Genomic DNA, 21,430 nt, shown 5'->3' with positions numbered 1-21,430 from the left:
TCCAGCATCTCCATACTGCCTTCCTAAGCTTGGACCATTTCCCACCACGCTGGTCTACTGCGGTGTTGGTGGGTTCACATATCTAGATGTTTTCCTTCACCGTAAGAGCGATGGTATACATTGTACTTAAATTCAAAGAACTCATTGTTACCTACATGTCAGCGCCGAGATTCCAACCCGCATCTCTTGCTTGAGAAGCGGGCGCTTACCCGACTAAGCCAGTTGGACTCGCGCACTGAGTGTACCGTACAAGTCTACTTAATTACCTGAGGTAGTTTTCCTTTTAATTTCATCATAATTATGTACATCTATACGAAATATCAGCTTGATATCTTTACCCGTTTCCGAGAAAAAAGGTGGTGACAACAAAGTGTGATCCTATAAGGGTTTCTTTTTTTTCCTTTTGAGGTACGGAACCCTCAAAAAGAATAGTGATAATCGGATCAATCGTTAAGGAGATATGCGTGGACAAACATACATACCAACAAGCATATAAACATACATAGGTATGTAATGTAGCAGCTCAGCAGGAGCTGGTCTGGATCACCGGGGAGCGACCCCTGGGTGAATCGACCTGCCTGGCCTCCCCCGAGAGTAGGGGTTGGGTGCTATATTGTAATGTGATACTTACCCTTGTGACTAACGTCCCTAGTGCTTAGGGCTGGTACCTACCTAATAACTCTCAATTAATACGTACCGGGAAGCGGTCTTAGACTAGCTCAGCTTGACGGCGGCCTCTGAAGGAGTGCCTGGTCGCCTGGGGGATCTACAATGACCGTGAAGCGGTCCTAACTATCCTGATCTTGATCCTGAGGCCCCTGGAGGGAAATAACCTCGGTAGGTGTACGGGGTGAGAATTAATAATGCCGATTAATTAGTGTAACACAATTCAGGCGGCACTGGACCCGCTTTATTTACAACCAGGTTAACTTATATATCTAGGGTACTTACAGCTTATGTACTTAATATTAACACGCTACACAAATGCACAAATACTTATCACGGTTATTGATATTTATATTGGTCGGGCCCTGAAGGGGCCTACGCGGACGCTCCTATCTTAATAAAGGGGAAGGAATACAGGGTACAGGAGGTCGGGCGAATACCGGTGGTACGTGTGGATTTGTTCCAGGATTTGTGGAGTGTATTTGTGTTGATAAGAACGTGTGGCTGAGGGCCGGTGTGTGTTCAGCGATTGTATAGTTCGGTACACGGCCGCTTTCAACTAGGCGACCCAGGCGTCCGTGTATTCCGGGGAACCTCGATCCGCTAGTAGGCGACCCACAGCGTAGGGAGGACGGTGTTGTGAGCTTAGTATGCGTGAATAGATACTTAAGATAGATATAGGTGCGGGGAAGGATCTCGGGAGCGGACTGGTCACTCGTCGGAGCAGGAGGTGACGAATGGTGCCTGCGCGGCGGTCCGGCGGCTATTTATAGGCGGGTCGCCCCGCGCCCCTTGTATTCTCCGCAGTCGCCTGTGTGGTGCCCCACCTCGACTCGCGGGCGCTCTTGTGGCTTCGGTATGTGGGTAGGTGCGGTGGATGGTTTGGTAACGGCTCGTTACAGGTACATAAACATTTATAAAATTTTGAATATTTGTTTATTAGCCCTAATATTGTCATATGTCAATATGGTGCAGTTCCAATAATCTTACATACATACCGAACATATATGTACTTACCGAATAGACAATCTTTTTTTGAAATTGATTAAAAAGGTTTATTATCCCTGAATTTAGTGGGAAGTGATGCCATGCTAAAGAATAAAATAAAGCAATTAAAATTAATTCGATACATTAGTCGTGAGTCGTGATCCTACTTCATATTATAAATGCGAAAGTTTGTAAGTGTATGTGTGTATGTATGTATGTATGTTTGTGTGTATTACATGTTTTTATTTCTTCACTTCAAAACGGCTGAACCGATTTTAATGAAATTTGGAATGGAGTTAGGGACCGTCCATTAATCACGTGAGGTCGTTTTTCTCATTTTTTGACCCCCTTCTCCCCCCTGGTGATATTTGGTGAGGTTTGGGACCAACCCCCCCCTCCCCCCCCTGGATCACGTGTATTTTTTTGGAAGTCTATGTAAAGGCAATATTTGACTAGAAAAAAAATAGGTCATACTACAAATCGTTAAAATTTTTGTGCCGTCCAAAATATCCGTTCAGAAATACCAAATTTTTGACAAAAAATTAATACACGTGATGTCTAACGAGAACCCCCCCTCCCCCCTCGTGATGTTTCGTGAGGTTTTCAGTACCCCCTCCCCCCCCCCCTTTGAGCCTCACGTGATTAATGGACGGCCCCTTAGCTGACACCCTGGATTAACACATGTTACTTTTTATCGCGGAATTCCCACGGGAAAACTTATTAAGGCGAAGCGAAGCTCGCGGGAACAGCTATTATATTGAAATATTTGTTATTTTTGTATTAGTTTACTTGAGCAAGTAAATATTTAGATTTATCTTTTTGTATAAAAATATTAAGAAAAAATTATTGCCCAGAAATGGATCGCAATTTTTCCTTTTTTCGGTAAAGAACTTTTTTAGTAGCATCACTTATAAAATGTCAGAATTCTTTCCAATTAAAAATTAGAGATTAGGTACATAATTTTATTTCTGCACGAAATGGAGCTTATTTTAAACTTTATAGGTACTTACATAATAAACATTTGTTTTATTATAATATACGGATCATTCATAACATTGTTATTATAATATATGAATGTATAGAAAGGCGGTATTAATAACATATTATAACAGTATTAATTAAAAGCACCTCTTTATGGACGAAAGTGGTCGTAAAATTAAACCAGTATTTTCATTTGATTTGCTAAAGCTTTCTATCCAATTAAAAACTTTCTGTTTGCGCCTTTAATTTCATCTGCCTTTATTTCTTACCAAATTAATTTGATCCTATTTGATGAGTTTGTCCGCTCCTTTATGCCAATTTTCTATTTGTCTCCGGAGAAAATTCAATATTACTTACTTAATTATATTCCGCAAATATTTTGTTTCTTGTAGCAGAAAAATATATCATAGAAGAGTCCTTATTGAAATTGTTTTTGTTTCGGTATGGTGTGCAAAACAAAATATATTATTTTGTCCTTCGGGTATCGCCTAAAGCAACATCTGATAATATGAATGTTTTTGTTACGATTTCCGGAAAGTCGCCGTACGAATTTTAATTAAGCGTAATAAGTAGCTATTTATGCATTTTTAAGATAAATATCCACATTAAAATTATAATAAAGCCCAACTAAAAACTGAAGCGAAGCGGAACTGTATACGCTTGAATTATAACGCTGATTAATGTTTCAACAACAGGATCGGAGCAGCAGCTGCAGCGTATGGCAAGCTACGGGTCAAGGTATTCCGGTCGCATGACTTAAAGTTGGCTACAAAGGTGTCGGTATACATGGCGATTGTTTTGCCCAGCCTCCTCTACGCCTCTGAGACTTGGTGCCCATACCGCAAGCATATACGCGTGCTGGATAGATTCCATCTTAAATGCCTTCGTGACATACTCAACATCAGATGGTCTGATCGCGTAAGGAACACGGCTGTGTTACGACGGGCCAACGTTGGCGGAATAGAGGCATATCTGATGAGGCGGCAGCTGCGCTGGTGCGGGCATGTCTCCCGGATGTCCACAGAGAGAGTCGCAAAACGCATCTTCTACGGCGAGCTACAGGAAGGCAAGCGGAATCAAGGCGGCCAGTTCCTGCGGCACAAAGATGTGTTAAAGCGTCACATGAAGAGGTGTGACATAGATCCGTCACACTGGGAGATGCAGGCTGAGAACCGATCAGAGTGGAGGCTCACCGTGCAGAAGAAGGTCTTTGAGTTCGAGGCAAAACGGAGAGAAGATCTCGACGCCAAGCGTGACGAGCTCAAGGCTAGACCACCGAGAGCCATATTCTATAATGTTGTCGGAGGAGTGCTGACTTGCCGTCAATGCGGTCGCACTTTCGTCAATAAGTTGGGCTATAACAGCCACCAGAGAGCACACGAGAGAAGCTCGCAGTCACACTGACCGAACACGGTCTGGAGAATATATATATATATATAACTTCACTTTTGTTGATTATTAGACGATTATAACAATGCACACACTTTAAGTAGGTGGGTAGAGAGAGAGAGAGAGAGAGAGTTGCTAGACGATAAAATAAATATTAAAAATATAGGTACATTTGTGTTATTGGTGTTACCAAAGCAAATTTAGAAAATTAAATATCCGTTGTACGATACTGATATACAAATGATCGCAAAAGATCGTATTCGTCGCAGTTCAGCCATGGGCGTACCCATTTTAGAAATTTACCTGTCAAATGTGGATGTTTCCCATTTATCCAGGTTTCACTATATTTATTAAGCAAAATACTGCGAACTGCAAGAGTTTATACAGGGTGCGGCAAAATAGGTTTACGAAGCCGAGAGGAGTGAATATAGGAGGTCATTCTGAATTACTTTTGTTATAGGACTTTTGGAAATTGGTAAAAATTTTGCTATTCCATTATTAAAAATTAAAAAGTCATGTGACTAACTAAGTTTATATGTCTGTACCAAACCCTTAAATAAAGATTTAAAAAAAAATGCGAATTTTAAAAAGTCGTATCTAAACAAAAAAATTAAATGACTTCCTGATCCACCATCCTAGTATAAGCGTTTCGCAACACTCTGTATGTAGTAAAATTGCAAGTGCATACATGCTCGATATTCTAGAACGTAGTTACGATAACAAACCAATAGTTAGATTAAACAATGTCGCACGAGTGCATTTCTGCGCTCGACATTGCATTGTTGTCTCTAATTCCCGTATGCCACGGTTCAATGCAAGAGAAAGGATTTTAGTAACGTTACTAGTTTGTCAGTTGAAATATTCACTCTGCTGTTCAATCATAAACCCATGTTATTGGCACAGAAAAATCTAACTATAGTTTAGAACTTGTAGACAGAAATTTCCCGTACGTTAAGCTAATTTCCTTGATATTTCGTGCTCTAAATACCTAGTAATGGAGTTTGAAACTGGCTAGATTGGGTCCTCAGATATGTAAAGGATGTGTTGAGGGTCGACTCATTCATTATGTCACGTATCTTGTCCGAACTAAAATATATTTTAGCACATATTTAATTAATTCCATTCCAGTAACAATAGGCCAGTAATAATCTATACTTCGAGCCCTATGTCCCTGATTAGGGATCCCAGGGCCTGATGATGATCATGATGATGAATAATAGGCTGCGTCCCCAGTAGGTGAACCTAGGTTCTATTCTATTTGATGTTGCATTCTCCTGTCTTCATCCTGTGGCCCGCGTACCTCAAGTGAACATTACAATACCTAGTTAGTGATTGAATAAAAACGGCTGGCCACTAGCGCTCTTTAAGAAAGGCCTAAGTATGTACAATATTTCTTCGGCTAGGTGTATGTGAAATTGACATATTGAAATATAGCACAAAAAATCGAAGATCTTACATATACATTGTACATAAATTCCAAACTTATCGGTTCATGTCATTGCTTGTATTTGAACCCGCATCTCTGTCATGGGTAACAGATCGTTACCTAACTTAGCCACAACCGCTGTGATATTTATTTATTTATAGTTTTTATAGGTACTTAGTCAAAACTATCCAAAGTTGTTATACTTTTTGTCATGCTTTGACGGCGGCAGTTTATTGGTAACTAGCTGTTCGCTTCGCTTCTTCTTAAAAAGTTTTCCCGTGTGACTTCCGGGATAAAAAGTAGCCTATGTTCTTTCTCAGGGTCTAGCCTATATGTATACCAAATTTCATTCAAATCCGTTTAATAGTTTTGGCGTGAAAGAGTAACAGACAGACAGACAGACACAGTTACTTTCGCATTTATAATATTAGTTAGGATTAGGATTAATCATAGCTATCGAGAAACTAATAAATAGAAACTGAGACAAGTTTTTAACACAAATGAAAACATGAATCATGAGCACGTTCGCCTCAACAACTAACTAAACCAGTCGCAGCCATGTTGCAGCAAAGTTGCGAACATCGATTTATCTGTTAATTTTCAATTTCCCAACAAACAAACTGCCGACACCCGATGAAATCCAAAACACACTTCTCAAGGCACAGTGGGACACACTGTGTAGTGACGAAACGCTAAGCTGTTTGTCATTAAGTATACCGGGGCATTACAAATGTGATTTCTAACCATCTTATGTATCAGATCTCTTTCTTTCATGTTTGCGTTCCGATATACCTAACTTTTGTAAATGTCTTGATGGTTAGTACGCTTCTAATGGCACAAGTATAGGTTATGAAATTCTATGGTTGTTATACATATATACTTGTAATAAGTAACCGCGCCTTCACTGGTAATTCAAAGTCAAATGTTTTTCATCGCATAAATATATATTTTTAATGAACGTCAACATAAGTAAGTACCTACTAAAAAAAATATTTGTAAAATGATAGTTAGTTTAGTATAAGTAGATAAGGTACCTGTATGTACTTATACTCTATAGTTAAATTAAACGGAATATATTAAGTAAAACTTAACATTAATTATTCAATAACATGATTTTTAAGAATACCAAACAAATATACAAATCGTCTATAACGTAGGTACCCTGTGATAGTACACCAGAACCTGTAAAAAAATTACAGCTCAAGTTACAGTATATGATATAATTATTTAAGAGGACATTTTGAGTGTTGAGAGATTTCTAATAGTTATTATTTAAAGAGGTATTTACTTAGTTTTAATTTAATTTTCGTTTCAGTACACCTAGTAACAAATTGGTATAATTGTAACCAAGTAATTAGAGGCTGAATTTACTGAAATAATAAATACGTCACCATCCACATACGTTCTTCAAATACTCGTACATGGAGGATAATTGGTATGTATTAAGTACACAGTAATTTCAAAATGCCTGTATTCACTGTTTGATTGTGAAATCACTGTATTAACCAACACGATTTCATTAAATTTAAAACGTAAATCACAAAGTATTTTGTGTGAAAACGATGAATACAGTAGCAAGAGTCATAAACATGTCAGGTGTTTTTTGTACAATAGAGGTGAATCATGGGGGATATTTAAACCGCGCCAATTCACACGCCCGAGACTGGTACATTATTTAAATTTTGAAAGAAAATATTTTTAAATTTCCTATTATAAACGATATATAAATTAAGAACATATAGGAAATACTCATGGTACCAGTTGCAAAACGTGTAGGTATGTAATTAAGTATAGCACTCAACAATATTCATTTTTTTCATACTAAAATAGTACCTTTTCGAAGCTGTTGTATGTACCTATAAAGGGAGGAAATACCTAAGTGGGGTAAGGAGGTATAGTAGTTTCATAATATTTATGTGGCTTCTTATCGTGTCGGTAACAAACACAAGTTTTGATTAGGGTTAGTCACCGTAATTTCGTATAAGTACCTATACAAAAGTAGGGGAACCCGGGGTAAGACGGGGACGCTAAGGGAAAATTTAAAAAGCAACAGGTATTTATAACCACAACGTTATCAATTATTTATGGCTCATTAGGAACTTAATGACGAACACTTTGGCACAAGTTTTGCCAAAAAAGTAATCATTAGAATTGACTCTTGCCCCACGTTATATTTTTTATAAAAATAATTCATAAAAAAAATACTTTCAATGTTAAAGTGATTTTGCACATATTTTAACAAAGCGTACCAAACCTTAAATAAAAACATACAATTACCAAAAATGCCACAGTTTTACTTACTGTGATGTGACGTTGTTTCTACCGGTCAAAAATAATATGGACACTACGCAAAAACAAACAATTGAGCTATCACAAAAAACTCACGCGCTCACACCTGCAGTCACTGGCGCACTAAAGATCAATCATTAAAGCCTTTCTATTGGCTCATTACTCAGATTCCTAAGATGTATAGTGCATATATGTGGGTGGCCCCGTCTTACCTCGCGACCCCGTCTTACCCCGGGTTCCCCTACTTACTAAGTTTTAGATAAAAAAGCAAAAAATTATAGTGAACATTTTAGTTTTTCCAATTTAAAAATCCCACTACGATAAAACTAACACGTATTTTCAATTTAAAAACTAATTTCGGTCCGAATTCCGGCGAAAAATTTCACCTTTTAACACGATGGCGACCCACAAATTGCACAATATTCAAGTAACATTATTTTTTTTGCTCTGTCCAACGCAGTGGGAACTTTTAATTTTGTGCTACTTTTTGCGTATTTCACGCCGAGATTTTGTGAAATGCTGTTTTTCTAGACTTGTCTTCAACTTTTTAGTAAGTAATTATAGAAAGTTTGTTGCTTAGTTGGTTCTAAAATGAGTAAATAAAGATAAGTCTTTAAACTTTGCAAGATAAGAAAAAAAATCATGCTGTAGCACATAATAATTTTAATGGAGTATCTTATTCTTACCGTATCGGTGACCAATACTAAATCTAGACTAGGGTTAGACCCGTAGCAATAGGATCGGCAATGTGGCTCCTTTCATAGCCCATGAGTTTTTCTTAATAAAAACAATTTCTGAAACTATGCAGTCCATTATCTACTGACTCCTTAAATAATGGAGTAGACTTTAGGACCCACGAGCCTCAAACATATTTAAATAAATAAATAAATAAATAAATATGTGGGGACATCTCACACACGGCCATCCGACCCCAAGCTAGGCAGAACCTGTGTTATGGGTGTCGGACAGCTGATATATCTACACAAATACATAGATAGATAGATACTAAATATAAATATCAACACCCAAGACCCGAGTACAAATATCTGTCTTTAAACAAATATCTGCCCCAGCCGGGAATCGAACCCGGGACCATCGGCTCAGTAGTCAGGTCACTAACCACTACGCCATTCGGTCGTCTAATATTTAATTTACAACAGGAGAGCCAAGGGCATGGCAACACGCGCATTAGCGTGTGAACTTCAAACTTGCTCGCCCATCGTGTTAACTGTTATTGTATTTTTAATCAGATCCGCTGTAAAATTTCACGGCCAACGCTTCAACAGTTACCGTAAGGGTTGCTAATTTATACTGTTGCTAATGTATCCTGACTTTAAACATGACCCTGCCCTGGAAGCAGTTAACTATTACAGTCTATTATTAGGCGTTTACATGCTGGTACGACTGCGTGTTTTGAAACTATACAAGGCCAGAACGCACCCATAGTGTACTAGCACTGTATAGTTTCAAGTGAAAAAAAATATTTTACTTGAAAATATACACGATTTGTGCGTACTAATCGCGTATACTTTCAAGTTGGGATTTACTGAATCGTCCTTGAAAATATACATTGCTATTACGCACATTGCTTGATTCGCGTACTTGTCGCATATAATTTATACCTACATGCTGATTTTGATTTACTTAACTATTTCGGTGAATGTAAATGACTAACATTTACTTATTCTGCCTGTCATACCTATAGAATGTTAATAAATAAAGATGAACAAGCTCTAATTTGATTGATAAATTGATATTTATAGCAATCATACTTGCAAACAATAATACAAAAATATCACTACACTCACGAGAAATGAAAAAGTTCCAGTGACGATAGCTCCTGAACGGAAAAGACTAGCTTAATGACGCCGTCGGCAATATTAAAGTACATTTAACAGCGCAACAAAATATTAAACGTAAATTTTGATCAAATTCTAAATTAAATGTTTTAAAAAATTGGCGTCATTTATTTATTTCCTTTATTGCACACAAAAAAAAAATTTACACTGAAGCATTTTAAAACATCGTTAATAATTTGCGTACAAAGGCGGACTTATTGCTAAAAAGCAATTTCTACCAGCCAACCTTTGATTGGTGGTTATCGGTGGTATATAATGTAAGCTCTTAAAATAAATTTTGTGTTGACATTTTGCAACTTGGACTTATTGATTGCTCGTGAGTGTTTACCCTATAGACCTATTAGAGACATATTTTTCATCAAGTTTTGGGGAGCCTACCCTATCTATCTATGGGTATTAATTATAAAAACAAACTACCTGGTAACTAATCATGTATAGTTTCAAGTGCTCGCATTGCCGCTTGGTACTTGAAAATATATTTATTTATTTAAACACTTTATTGTATACACAAATTACATAGTTTAAAGTAAAAGTACAAGAAAAAACAATACAAGTATGTATATACAAAGGCGGACTTATCGCAAATATACACTATTAGTACGCAGTGGTAACTGCTGCAGTATATTTTCAAGCCATAATTTTGGCCTAACTTACTTGAAAATATACGCGATTAGTGCGTAATGGCCTTGTATACTTTCAAGTAAATCATGGCACAATTTTAATTTGAAACTATACGTGAGCAGTCCCACCCTCTGCGTTCTGGCATTGTATAGTTTCAAAACACGCGGTACGACTGGGCCAAGAAACTTAACTGTTATTGTTCAAACAAAACATGTTAACGTTTTCCACTGTCCAACTATTAGTCTTATCCACGCACGCATCTCAATCTTAAAAATATTTAATGTTTTATATAAATATATTGACTTGGTCATCGCACTAAATAATTTAATTAACACGTGTTTCCATGCGATGGCCGAGTCAATATATTTATATAAATCATTAAATATTTTTAAGATTGAGATGCGTGCGTGGATAAGACTTGGTATTACATGGATCTCACAACTTTTTACCGTAGAACAACTGAGTTACGAGACTTGTTTTTTTTTTGACAAGTATTGTTTTTGATGGGATAAACCTTACCGTAAACATCTGACAGTCGGGTTGCCCACTTACCCGAGAACTCTCTCAGCACAAGCTTGCTTGTGTTGGGGTCCACCAACCCGCACTTGGCCAGCGTGGTGGACTAGGCCTAAACCCTTCCTTCATTGGAAGGAGACCCGTGCCCCAGCAGTGGGGACGTAGTGGGTCGTGATGATGATGATTTTATTTATTTATTTATTAACTACTTATATTATCTTACAGGATAAACCTAACACAATAATAAAGAAAAATAACAAACACAACAAAAAACTTTATAAACTAATCAACACATAACATATGAAACATAACCTCTGCGAACTCACCCAAAGAACATGTGAGAATGTCAGTCCTCTCAGATGCCTTGTTGATTAGCCTAATAGCCCTAGTGAGTGGAGCGTCATGTAGCAGGTTGGTGCGGGCGGTGGGCACCGCGAGCAGCCGGCCCGCGCGCCGCCGCAGCCCGCGCCCGCCCGCCGGCACCGCGAGCCCGATGCTCTCCAGCACAGTGGGATTGCACAACCATCCTCTAAACACCATAAATACCATTTTGGTCAAAGCCAGGTCTCTCCTAACTTCAATCTTGCTGTATCCAACCATACCTAGTATAAATAAAGATGGGTACAGCAAAGGATAGCCCGGATACACCCCGTACATTTTTAGGTAAAGATACCTTAAAAATTTATTTTGAATACGCTCCAACATGATGAAACCTTACCTGCAAAAACAATAATTATAAATGGACGTAGTTACGCAGAAAGGCCTCAATCCACAACTTTGTCAAAATTGAGTTATATACTAGAACATGCTATTTAATGTAGGGTCTACCTGTCAAGAAAACAAACACAGTAAAAAACCAACTACAACATACTTTTTTGATGTGGGAGACCAACCCACACTGTATGAAACACACATTTTTTAGTTTCACATAAAGGACTCAAACTGTTTGAGTCCTTTTACAGAAACGCATTTCCTATGAAACCATGAAAAATTTAGTTTTTCATAAAAGACTCAAGCGCTCTGAGTCGTTTTAGAGAAATACGTATTCATTAAAAAAAGACAATTTGTATTTAGCAGAAAGGACTCAACCCGTCTGAGTCGTTTTAGAGGAATACTTATTCATTGAAAAAAGACAATTTGTATTTAGCAGAAAGGACTCAAACCGTCTTGAGTCGTTTTAACGAAATACTTATTGATTGAAAGAAGTCAATTTGTATTTAGCAGAAAGGACTCAAACTGTCTGAGTTGTTTCATAGAATATAAGTTTTTAATAAAACAGTTCAAATTTTATATGGCAGAAAGGATTCAAACTGTTTTTGTTCCGTCTCTTGGCCACTATTCTGTCACCGCATTTTTCCACCTTCCGTCCCCCCACGAGCCAAGTATCCTGCCACTCCCATTTCAGTTCGGCGACCCGCATACCGACGTTGAACACTTTCCTCTTTTGACGGATCACTACGTTGGGAATACGTCTAAGCGAAATACTTAACATGGCTCGCTCTATAGCTCTTTGTGGAACTCTGATTCGGTGCACAGTTTCGTTGGTCATCGTCCATGTATCGGCACCGTGTGGGCAAGTCACATTAGCAATTAACAATCCATAAGCAGCGTCGCTCGACTCTCAAACATCTATCAGATTCATACAAGTTACGCCCGATTTGATAAGCGAGCGACGATGCCTAAGGATTGTTAATGGCTAATTTTCGGTGGTGGTAACTCCAAAGGAATGTCACAAGGTGACTTGGTTCTCACACGACTGTCGGACCGGGAACCAAATCGACCACATTTTGATTATTCGAAAATGAAGACATTCACTTCTAGATGTTAGAAATACTTAAGAAGGGTTGCTAAAGTCAAGAGTGATCACCACTTAGTGGTTGGAAAAATCTGCTTGACGATAGCGGGAGCTCAGAAGCAGGCCACAAGATCTGCCAAAGATGTCGCTGTAAATAAGCTGCAGGGCCCAGAAGTCAGAAGATAACTTAGTATCCAGATCCACAACAAATACCATCAACCTACTAAGTGTGGGCGACGCGCCTCAATCAAAGATAACTGCACTGGCATTAAAGACATGTTTTAAAAAAGTTGCGAAGAAATAATAAGGCACAAGGAACACTCAAAGAAAGAATGGATGTCTAAAGGAACATGGCATATGATCAACTCTCCAAGGAAGACTTAACATCGAACTAGACTACCATTCTAAAGAAGCACGAGTTGCGTACGAGTATTTTCTTTGTGAACAAAATATCAAACGTAATTTAAAAAAGGACCAACGCTGTTAGTCTGATTCTATATCTTGGAGAAAACAAACAGCGGCTGCCATGAAGGATCTATAGAAAGAATCAAAATAACTTTGCAACAAACCTCAGGATATCTCCTTGTTACTATGAAAGACCGACTTGTAAGATGGTATGACCACATTGCCGAAGTTTTTAAAGATCTAAACCAGTCTGCATCTGAGGAGTTGGATGTAGATTCAATAAACCAGGAGCATCTTGTATATCCAGATCTTGATATATGTCAAGAAGCATAATCGTAATCATTATGATTATAATAAAATCGATAGCAGTCGTTAAGCCTACGGGTGGCTTGAAAACATCTGACAGTCGGGTTGCCCAATTACCCGTCAACTCTGTCAGCACAAGCTTGCTTGTGTTGGGGTCCACTAACCCACACTGGGACAGAGTAGTGGACTAGGCCTAATCCCTTCCTTCATTGGAAGGAGACCCATGCCCCGGCAGTGGAGATGTGACGGGTCGTGATGATGAGATTTATAATTATTCTGCATCTTGACATAAATTTTAATATCCAACCGCAAAGTAAAGTCGAAGTGATACGGACCATACGATCGCTGAAATCCCACTTTTCAGCGATTGCATGGTAAGCACAGGGAACGACGGATATCCTACGGAGGCATAAAAAGGAGGATAGTTGCAATATACCGAGGATGATGAAGTGAAGTTAGAGTAAAAGAGAATTTTATTTATGTCCAACTTTATCCTTTGAGGTTTGCTTATGTTCATATTGCTTTATCCTGAAAATTATGAGATAATATGGGATGGGACACTTACTAAAAAAGTGGGCTTCTATTTCGTAAAAAAATATATCAAAATCGGTTAAGTTGATCCAGAGTTTTGCTCTTGGGAACACATTTCCGGTTAGAATTTTATTCATGCCCAACTTTTTTCTATGAGGTTTGCTTTCCGTCAAAATGCCTTATCCTGAAAATTATGGGATACCTCAGATCAACTACAAGTAGATTCGCAATCGCCGTGTCCCCTATTCTCTTTCTCACTCAAACCATAGATGTTGCCGACAAAAAAATAAAACCTAAATATGGGGAAATTTAACTTATCATAATAACAAAAACACAACTTGAGTATATCGTCGGTTGATAGGAAAAAGACACTAAAGACTAATTTTTCAATAGCCAGATAAAAGTTTTGCTGGGAAATAATTTTGATGCTGTTGCGTCTCAATGTTTGTATTACCCAGATAACATTTATCTGAATATTGCAAAATCAGCCTTAGTGAGTTTTTCCTGTCAACCGACGATATAAGAAAAAAAACTTTACTCATACTTATTTGATTTCAATATAATTATTTAATATACACAAACTGAGTGGATTGTATGATTCATTGTCTTCGTCCAATCAAAACAATCCTCTCTTCAAAATGTGCCGAACACAATTTTTGTATGTTTCTTTGGTTCCCAATTTGTGCGACCGGTAACGTCTATCCATTTTCTTGATATTTTTTTTCTGTCGGAAACCTATGAATTAGAGATAAATGGATGAGCATGAGCATTATAATTGTGGGCCAAATATGTGATGGGGTTTTTTTTAAAGGAAACACGTATTTTGTATCAACACAATAAACTTTATATTATACAGAAGAAATCACACATAGAAGAAAAAAACGAAACAATGAGAGGCACCTCATTTGAAAGAGGAGAATGACTTCTACAAAATACAATCTTCACAAAAACCGAATTCGTGCGCCCCATTTGTAAACCCAACCCGAGTCCGTTACAATTTCTAGTATTTTCTTTACATAATATTATATTGTTTGTGGGTAAAATAAATTTTCAATAACTGGCAACACCATGAGATTTGTTATTATATGTTACCTCGTAATTTTTACTTAAAATTGATACTAAAAGACCTTACAGTATTAAAATTGGTATCGTTTTATATTAAAATCAAGCCAACAGATAGTACTGTAGTGAATGTAAGCTTGTAAAACTTGATATTATCTACTTACATGTGAAAAGATATCTCATCCATATTTCCATCCTGTTTTCGTTCACTATGCTCTGTACAACCAAACAAACTATACCCACCCATGTCACACACTCGTTAAGTGGTGATAATATTCTAATAAACTTAATAAACATCCACAAATCACTAGCAAATTAACAATAAATAACTTTTAGAAAAATTTTGTTGTAACTGTCAGCCTTTGTTTGTCATAGTATTCATTGTTTGGCAAAGAGAACTGCCAAAACTGACGTAAACAGGCGCCAGAGCAAAAAAGACAAAAAAACCTGTACAGCTTAACGTTTCTCTCTTACGCTTAATGTAGCTAAGCGTCTCTTTTTCGAAATGTCACAACTGTCACGATTATACCCCTGTGTGGGATACAAACGGGTCGTAGATACTCACTAAAAACGTAGGCTTCTATTTTGTAAAAAAAATATCAAAATCGGTTAAGTTGATCCAGAGTTTTGCGCTTGGGAATACAGTTCCGGTTAGATTTTTATATAGATGTGAAATGTTGTTTCCGATTACATTTCAATATAAATTATTTAATAATAGGTTTACTTTTGATATATAATTTTTATTTTGTGTAAAAAAGTAATGTCTTGTGTCTACAATATAAATATTTTACTTTAAAAACCATATTGTTATTTAAAAAAATATTTTATAAAAATAAATATTTGGTTGGATCCTTTCTGCGAAACGTTGAATTTCCCTGCTTGCATAGAAAAAGCAATTTAGGAGAAAGGATCCAAGTGCATATTTTCATTAATAACTCAATAAATATTCGTTATAGCTACACCATGATTTGCAATAGTAAAATAACAATAAATATGCATAATTTAAGATAATTTCCACATATAAGATGCTTTTCATTGCTGAAGAATACCGATTAGAACTTAAAACGTCTATATCTCAGAACTAGGTTTGTGTGGGTTGAGTCCTTTCTGCGTAACTACGTCCAAATATAAAAACGTAAAAATATTATGTAAAAGCAATTATTTAAGGGCAATACATTTCTTGAGATAAAATCTAGATTATGATGTTATTACCTATGGGTCCGGTGGCGTGGAAGTAAAGTACTTACTAATTATGATGATTGCTTCATAAAACACGTCAATTTAGTTGTCCTAGAAACGACACAGTTTTTACAGTAAACCTTTTTAAAGTTTATTTTTTTAAGCTTACTGTATAGTTAGTTACTAAGAGTCATGTTGATAAGATGGAATGAAATTAATGATTATTTATTTATTTATCTTTACATGCGTGGTGCATTACAGTGGAGGCACCAATGCGACAGTGTAGTAGCTATTTAAATACAAGTAACAATTCAATATAAAAATCCTTACTATACTTACAACTTAAACAACTTATTTACTATTTACAAAGGACTATAACTAATTAAATATAAGGACACCCTTGAAAATTCATTCAGTGTACATGCAAACACATCAATCGTGTAATTAATTTTTTTTAATGTACCTATGTAAAGCGCGTGTAATAGGTGAATTCTTTATTACTTAGGGGAGACCGGGGACAAAAGTAACAGTTTGTAGATTCTGTCTGATTTCTCGTTATTAATAACATTTATGATAAAATAAATATAGTCACATAAAACTTTCGTATATAGTCTACAAATATCCATTATTTCTTTACTTAATACATCTCGAATTTTAGCATTTCTTAAGCCTCAAAAAAAAAAGGGAAATCGTTACTTTCGACCCCATAGTCAGGTCGAAAGTAACAAGGCATGGGTCGAAAGTAACAACCCATAAATTCTGCTCAATGTTATAAATACGATTCAAAAGAAAGAACAAAAAAAACAATCAAATTATTTAGTTAAGAAAACTTCTTAAAAAACTATCGAAACAAAAAAAAAACTTATGACTTATTGACAAAACTAAAAAAAACTTCTTAAATATAAACTGTAAATGAGATCCATCATTTAAACTGACTAACTGATAAGAAGTTGTTTTATTTGTGCCATAATATACAATATTATGACACAAATATCTAATCAAAACAACAAAAAATAAAAATTTATAATGTGACATGGCAAACTTACTTAGTAATTCGTTACTTTTGTCCTGCCGCGAGCTGTTACTTTTGTACCCATCCCCATTTTTGAAATATCAGGCGACATAACTTTAAAACAGCACGTGTTATTCGAAAACAATTTATAACATGCTACAGACAATATTATAATGAATCAAAGAACAAATAGTCATATGGTTCTTGTCTGCGAACGGACTTGTCCTTGTAGCGCTTCATGTGGAGATATTCGGATTTTCCGCAGTTTATTCTTAAACCAATTTTTCCGGCTTCTGTATCAAGGAGTTTCGCAGCTTTCCGAACCTCTTCAGCTGTTTTGCCCAGCACCGCTAAGTCATCGGCATAGCCAACCACCTTGTGCTTTCCATTGAGTTGTAGCCCGAAGTCAAGTTCTAAAACTCCTCTGAGAACATGCTCCAGGGCTAGGTTGAAAAGCATAGGCGATAGGGCATCCCCCTGCTTTAGACCGGTGACCACCGCGAACTCATCCGTCAGTTCTCCTCCAACACGAACCTTCATCCTACTCTCCTTTGTGGCAACCTCAACCATGCTCACTATTTTTGCCGGTATTTTAAAGTTGCGTAGGATAGTGAACAGCGCTTCTCGATCAATGCTGTCGTACGCCTTAGTAAAGTCCACGAAAAGTGAATGGATGCTCTGCGCGTATTCCCATTTCTTCTCCATAAGCTGCTTCAGGAGGAAGATCTGATCGACTGTACTACGGTTGCGTCTAAAGCCACACTGATAATCACCAAGGATTTTTTCCGTGTATGGCTCCAATCGCTTGAGCAACACGTAGGACAGGACCTTATACGCTGTCGGGAGCAACGCAATGCCACGATAGTTGGTACACTTCTTTTTGGACCCTTTTTTGTGTACGGGGCAGATCACTCCTAGGTTCCATTCCTTTGGCTGCTTTTCCTCTTCCCAGATCTTGCACAGTAACTGGAATAGTTCCGACTGTACTCGACCCCCGCCGTATTTCCACAATTGACAACATTTCAAATAAAATGCTCACCGATTTTATTTTATTTTCGACGAGATATCACAAATTTAGATGACCCGTATTTTTTTATTTCTTAATATTTCTATGTTTTAATATATTTTTTTAATTTCAAAGTTCAAAATATTTATAGTTTGAGTGACGTCACGTCGAGGCTTTGGATAAAAATATTTTCTTTGCCTGCCTAACCAAAAAAAAAAGTTGGATGTCATTAACTTGACATGAACAAGCAACCAATCAACTTCAACTTCAACTTTATTTTGTGGCAAGGACCAATCACGAACTTCCGTCATTGACAAGGACACATAAAAGTGACAGACATTTGAGTGATGTTTGTCATTGTCATTGTCAAAGTGACATAACATGTTTTTTTTTGTTCATGTTTTAGAAGTAAAAGCGCGTTTAATTATTATGCCACATCGTGATGTCACGAATGATAATTTAGATTTTTATGTTTTTCTCTGAAATAAATCAATAGAAAAATCTGAAACATATTTTTTTGTGAATATTAGAGCCATATCTCTAAATGGTTTTCGAATTTCAACTGTATAAAATTTTGAAATGGTGTCAATTCGGAGGGTAAATCGTCAATGCCCGGTGCTTTGTGGTTTTTGAGTCTCATTATGGCTTCACGGACTTCTTCAAAGGTCGGGGGTTCCACGATTTCGCTATTGTGTTCCATAGAGCGGGGTACTTGTTCCTCGAGTGGTTGGCAGTTGAGCAGTTGCTGGAAATAGTCGCGCCAGCAGGTCATGATAGTATCTCTGTCCGATATCAGGTTTCCATCATCGTCTTCAAGGAACTGAGCCGTGGGTTGGTAGCCTTTCTTGCAGGAGCTTACTTCCTTATAGAATTTCCGAATTCTTTATTATAGATATAATATTATTACAACTTCCGAACTCAACCAAGTACCTATATAAAACATTGTATTTTTAATTGTTCATTCCTGGTAACAGTCTCGTAGCTTACAAGTCCTAGGACCTTATAATTAAAAAGCATAAAATTTATCTGTATTTAGTGTAGAATCAGTGCCATCTGGCCTCAAGACACAATAATGAAACAATTATCTTGTATCCCAGACCAGACAGACGAAACATCTTGTAATGGCCAATTTTCTTAGTATTTATGTATTTTAATCTTGTATTATTTTTAACCTCTGGCTAAAAAAGAGCACTGCTATAAGTTGAAGTGTGTACCTATCTGTTCATCTGAAAAATACACGGTGGTATTTTATGCTATGTCATTATAGTTACATTATTAGATAAGTAAATTAAAAGTAAAGTAAAAAACGTTTAACTATTAACAAATTGTATGAAAAAAAATTATATCATGGAGTATGAAAGGTAAATTATAATTTGCCATTGGAAGCATCACTATGCCGAAGGTCCCGGGTTCCATTCCCAGCTGGGGCAGATATTTGTTTAAAGAAACTTTATATTTAAGCACAAGATGAGTAATAATTAAAAATTTGTTCTACCGTTTTTGAAACTTCGACCTGTGAGTGGATGAAAAAGGGGTTCAAATTTTGTATGAAGTTCGTCATTTTTGAAAATAAATACATTATATTTTGTATTTAGGCACTAAATAATAATAAAAAAAATATAATTTAAAAAAATTTACCAATGTAATATAAGGGTTGAAAGTTTTATGGGTGTTGAGTTTTAGAAGTTTAATTTATATAGTAGCTTGTATGAATTTGCAGAACGGTCCACGAAAATAACCAAATAAACGACTTTACGATTGTACTTAACAATACGTATACGAGGTTTCATTCATTGTGATTTGGTTCTTATGTGCGAGAAAACATAGAAAATAGAGTATTTAATGGGCGTTCGTTATTTTTGAAGATAAAACCAAAAATAAAACCATGACACTTAGTACCTAAGATAAATGTGCAGAGATTTTCTACAAACAGAATTCCCATGACTGACACGCACACGATATCAACGCACAGTCTAAACGGCTAAACGTAGCGTAGGCACTTGAAATTTGGAAGGGACGTAGCTAAGGTACCGTAGATTCCCACAAAAACGGGAGTTAGCGGTTAAAATTCGGCATTTAACTTAGGCTGTTTTTAACAGCATGCGGATTTGATCACGCATGCGGGATTTCCCCGCACGAGTTCATACAAGTATTCATTGTAACGCGTGTAATATGCACGCGAGATGCGGGGAAATGGCGGTCTATCCCGCGTGCGTGATGAAATCTGTATGCTGTTAAAACCACTAAAACAGCCTTAAAGCTTAGTTACAATAGGATATTGCAAGATACCTAGATGTTTTGCATCTAACATGTCTACACACCGCACACCTTAGTATAGTTATGGTTTTGTTTTGAAAATGGGAGTTAGATGCTTGAAATTAAACAATATATAAAATAAAATATAACATTAAATATAAATGCGTATTCTACCATTGCCATACAAGTCTTTATGCTCTATGAAGCCATGAAAATCATTTTTAGTCAAGTATCCTGGTACTTATTTGTCAACTTTCATCTAATTCCATTTTTTCCATACGGTTTTTTTTCTTGACAAGGTACTTGTTAATGCTTTGGAGAACCACTGAGGATATTTTTTGATTTGGGTTTGCATACTGGTACATGCTTGTTAATAGTATTATATAGTTTACCATAGAGATATAAAACGCTGAAGCTGAAGTCGCATTTATGAAAGTTGTATTTTTCAGAATGCTTATCACGGATTCTCTCAGTTGGTTGTAACTTTTTAAAAGAAAATAAAAGTGGGGGATGATGGTTATAGTTCGGTTTTAATAGTTCTGTGGGAGGAGGAGAGTAGATACAAGGGTGGTAATTTGTTAACAGTAAGTCTAATAGGCGGCCATTAGCGTTATAAATTATATTATATTGTTTAAGTTGCATGTACGGTGGCCTGCGCCTAAAAGTATACAGGCGGAGTTTTTAAAATAGCGATCTCAAGCTCACATGCTGCTCAAGCACATCCACATAAACACCACTGCTACACACATCACACACAACACGTCCCCGGATTTATAACAGATGTAGCTGGTCCCTTCATCATCAGGGATCGCTATTTTAAAAACTCCGCCTGTATACTTTTAAGCGCAGGCCACCGTACATGATTGTTGATTCTAGTTCTTTATGAAGGTTGCTCACTACTACAAATACAGCTATTGGCAAAATATGATTTTCTGTAGAGTGTAGAGACCATCGTAAGTCAGGAATATTGTAGTCACCCACAATAATAAAGTGGTGTGATGGGAATTTTGTATATAGAGATTTCAAAGTATTAAAGTGTAATATATACGTGTTGGTGAAGTCATGATTACAGTCATGATACTGACGCCGCTGACTCGCCCAGATACGAAGCGCAGCAGCGCCGCCTGGCGGCGCTCTACAGCGT

This window comes from Plutella xylostella, chromosome 23, assembly GCF_932276165.1.
Source record: "Plutella xylostella chromosome 23, ilPluXylo3.1, whole genome shotgun sequence".
In the NCBI taxonomy this organism is placed as follows: Eukaryota; Metazoa; Arthropoda; class Insecta; order Lepidoptera; family Plutellidae; genus Plutella; species Plutella xylostella.
This window is presented reverse-complemented; position numbering follows the sequence as displayed.